Raw genomic sequence first — 4,742 nt, 5'->3', positions numbered from 1 at the left:
CAATTTCTTTGTGCATCATATCATGGAAAAGAGTAGTCATGGCCCTCTGATATGTCGCACCAGCATTCTTTAACCCAAATGGCATCACTTTGTAACAGAATGTCCCCCAGGGTGTGATAAAGGTTGTCTTTTCCATGTCTTCAGGTGCCATCTTAATCTGGTTGTATCCTGAAAAACCATCCATAAAGGAGAAAACCTCAAACTTGGCCGTGCTATCTACCAACATATCAATGTGAGGTAGAGGAAAATCATCTTTCGGACTGGCTTTGTTCAAATCTCTATAATCCACACACATGCGAACTTTTCCGTCTTTCTTCGGAACAGGCACAATATTGGCAATCCACTGAGGATATACAGAAGTGACAAGGAAACCTGCGTCAATCTGCTTCAAGACCTCATTCTTAATCTTTTCTGCCATATCAGGATGACTCCTTCTTAACTTTTGCTTGACAGGAGGACATTCTGGTTTCAACGGCAAACGGTGCTCCACAATATCTGTGTCCAACCCAGGCATATCTTGGTAGGACCACGCAAAAATGTCAACATACTCTTTAAGAAGCTCTACCATCCTCTTCTTAACATCTTGACCAAGCAGTACCCCAATCTTGACTTCTTTTTTATCTCCTTCAGAACCCAAGTTGATGACTTCTAATGGCTCTTTATACGGCTGAATGGTGTCTTCCTCGTGCTCAAGCAGTCGGGAAATCTCATCAGGAATACATTTATCACTCTCTTCTTCCGCCTCATACACAGGACACTCGAAGTTAGGAGAGGGCGAAGGGTCATTACTTTCAACGGTTTTATTGATTAATCTGCACAAATGATTATTATTTCAGGAAAAGGAAAGATATATGCAAACATGTAATCGTGCAGATTATGGAAAATGAAAACATTTTTTAAGGTTTTTTGTGTTACCACTTTCCAGAAAAAAGCAAAAAGATAAAAAGCATGTATATGCAGAAACAAAATGACTTTTATTGATGATTTTAATGTTTAAAACAAACAGAAAACAGCCCCAACAACTTCACTTTCATCTTGGGCAGAATGAAAGGATTTTGAAAAACATAAAAGCAAATTACTTTGAGACATGAGTACACTTAGGAATGTCAATTGTGATCCAGTTCTTAATCATCTTTCCATGGGTCACAAAGTTTGGCACTTCTGGCTCTGATTCATCTTCAACAATAGCGTCCACCTCTGGAAGAGTCGGATGTAGAAACCCAGCACTATGAAACATTTCTTGATAGAGACGAAAAGCAGATTCAGACTTCATCACAGACTTGTCTGAGGCAGAAAATCCCAGACCAGCTCTATTCTTGTTCTCTTGTAGACTCACCATTTGTCCCCAGACTCCTGAATGTCCATTCTGAACCACCAGCTGAGCGTCTTTGAAGGAGGCAATGGAAGCTTCATCCTTTTTGATTTCATCATTAACAGACAGGGCTTGGAATGCAGTTCCAATGACTACCTCATCAGCTTCTATGGTACGGAACGAAGAGAGATGACTAATCAGCAAAGCTTGTTCTCCATTCACAACAACCATCTTTCCATCTTTCACAAATTTCAACTTTTGGTGAAGAGTTGACGTAACTGCCCCAGCCTCATGGATCCATGGGCGTCCCAATAAGCAACTGTATGCAGGGAAAATGTCCATCACTTGAAAAGTAATCTTGAAGACAAATGGTCCAATACCAATAGGCAAATCAACCTCTCCGACCATTGATTTCTTCGATCCATCAAAAGCCTTGACGATCACATTGCTAAATCTCATTGGTGTGCCACCATAAGACAGCTTAGCAAGAGTGGATTTTGGCATGACATTCAGAGATGATCCAGTATCGATCAACACATTGGACATTGAGTCCTCTTTGCAACTGACAGAGATGTGCAAAGCCAAATTATGATTTCTTCCTTCCTCAGGCAAATCTTCATCACTGAAGCTCAAATTGTTACATGCAGTGATATTACTCACCACCCCATTAAACTGATCCAGCGTCACATCATGATCCACAAAGGCTTGATCGAGTATTTTCATCAAAGAATCCCTATGAGCAGGAGAACTCGTCAGCAGCTCCATTATAGAGATCTTGTACGGAGTGCGGTGCAACTGATCCACGATCTTATAATCACTCATCCTGATAAGCTTCAAAATCTCATTCATCTCCTTTCCTGAAGATGACTCAGCATTCACTTTTGTCGCATCATTATTGTTCACAGGCACTTGAGTTGGATTCCTCTGGACATCCACAACTGTTTGGGGCTGAGTAAAAACTCGCCCGCTTCTAGTCACTCTACTAACATCTGCTATATTCCCAACAGAAGACAGAGGCTTAATCTCGACTTCTTTTCCAGCTTCCATCATGGTGGCGTTGTATCTGTAAGGTACAGCTTTATCAGAATTATAAGGTACAGATCCAGGCAAACATATCACAAGAGGTTCCACAGCAGCTTTGCCATAATAACCAATCTCTACACATTCCGGGATTTCAAAGCATGGTTCAATCACATTGACATCATCTTCATCTCTGTCCCTCAGAATCTCAATGAGCCCTTGATCTATCATCTCTTGTAAATCTCTTCTCACAATGTAACATCCTCGAGGATTGACTGAACAAATCCTACAAGCAGCATGATTATGCTCATAATGACTATACTCACACAGAGTGGCATGCATCTCTACCAATCAATTTCAAAATCGTGGGGTATAACCACTCGTTTCGACAATTAACGGTGTCTAAACTTTTGAAGAAAAGCCACTAAGGGCGAAAGATATTTTTTGAGAAAAGGTTTTGAAAAGGTTTGCAAACATAAGAATATTTCGAAAAAGGGAGAAGATTTTGAAAATTTAAGAAGGGGAGGAGATGAAGAGGCTATCCTATTGCGTAAAATAAAAGCTAAGGAAAGAAACGGTCTAACCGAAGAAGAAGCCAACACTTGACATTAAGAGTCAAGGTAGATTTCCCATCCTTTGGAATTATCAATACCAACACATTAACACTTGGGGGATCCAGATGAACTTATTGTCTTAGCACCACTTTTCATTAAGCACATTAAGATTCTGACGAAAATCGGGCAGAGTAACGGCTGTTTTCGGGTAAAATCCTTATCTTAATGCCTTGGAATTAACCATCAAGGGCTTTCAAGGAAATACCTGCACATACAAACAGACAACAATCCAATGCCAGACAGACAGAATAACAGCAGAGTAATAACAGAATAAGCGTCCAGAGACACTAGGTCCATAAGTCCGAATCTCCAAAATGCTAGGGATAGTAACCAATAGTCCAAAGAGAGCCTTATGTGTTTTTTAGATTTTGGTTGTTTATTAGTGTTTTAGCATAAAAGTAAAGTATGGTCCAAGTGGACAAAAGGAAAATAGCTGAAGCATAAACATATGTCCAAGTGGACAAAGAGAAAATAGCGGAATTATAAACGTCCAAATGGACAAAGAGAAAATGGCGGAATGTAAATATGATGAAATGATAAAATAAAGCGATAAAGCGAGAAATATAAAGAGCGGTATAATAAATGGCGGAAATTAAAGTTAGTTGTTAGATGTTAAAGATAACCATCTTGAAACTTGTCAAGTATGTTATCAAAGTTAGTAATGAAGATCGATGGTGAGTGAATGATGTACTCGGATTTAAGGTCAATGGAAACTTATCAGAAGCTTGATAAAATCATAGCGACTACACGATAAATTTCCATAAGTCATAAATCAACCGCATACAATTCTCTTCCATATTTGATCTTTTATCGAGTCGGGACAAATGTAGGAGAACTCTCCATGTATCAAGATCATCAATCAAAAGAAATAAGAAGGAGAAGAAGAAATGATCTAGCCTTTATCGAGAATCCATACAATTCTCAAGATATCAAGACTTTCATCGATCAAGAGAAAATAAGATGAAAAAAGATAAGAATGAAAACAAATTGATCTAGTCTTTATCAAGAATCCATAGAATTCTCAAGATATTAAGACTTTCATCGATCAAAAGGAAATAAGATGAAAAGATAAGAATGGAAACAAATTGATCTAGTCTTCATCAAGAATCCATAGAATTCTCAAGATATTAAGACTTTCATCGATCAAAAGAAAAATAAGATGAAAATAAGAATGAAAACACAAAAGATAATCAACTCACACTATCATTAATATCATTCATCCATTTTGGTGGATTAGGTAATTTCAAACCTATCAACACCCTAGATCCAATGATATTAATGAAGTGTAGGAAGAAGGAAGCCAAAACAAACACAAAAAAGGCAAAAAACCATATTCTGCCTGCTGAAAATCGATTTCATGCAGGGGGAAATCGATTTCCATAGTGCAGTTTTCAAAAAAAACAAGTTACGTTCAGCAGGAAATCGATTTCAGCCTTAAGGAAATCGATTTCCTCAATGTAAATTTCAGCAAAAACAGCATTTAAAGGCATGAAACTTGATTTGAACAAATATACAAACACCTTATGATCACACATCAACTTGAGCACGAAATTTCCATCACAAAACCAACAAATATCATCAATATAGCATCAAAGATGCATTGAACACAAGCAATAAAGATCTACATCATGGATCTAGCAAATTACCACTTCTTGAACAAAGATTTTGGAGTAGCTTCAAGAGCAAGCACAAGGTGTGTAGATCCTTCAAATTTGGAGATGATCAAACAAAGAAAAGAGTGAAATGTAGGAGGCTTAGTTCAAAATTAGCAAGATTCAATGTGAATCTCACTAATC

The sequence above is a fragment of the Vicia villosa genome, linkage group LG6, assembly GCF_029867415.1.
Source record: "Vicia villosa cultivar HV-30 ecotype Madison, WI linkage group LG6, Vvil1.0, whole genome shotgun sequence".
Taxonomy (NCBI): Eukaryota; Viridiplantae; Streptophyta; class Magnoliopsida; order Fabales; family Fabaceae; genus Vicia; species Vicia villosa.
Note: the sequence above shows the minus strand (reverse complement) of the source record.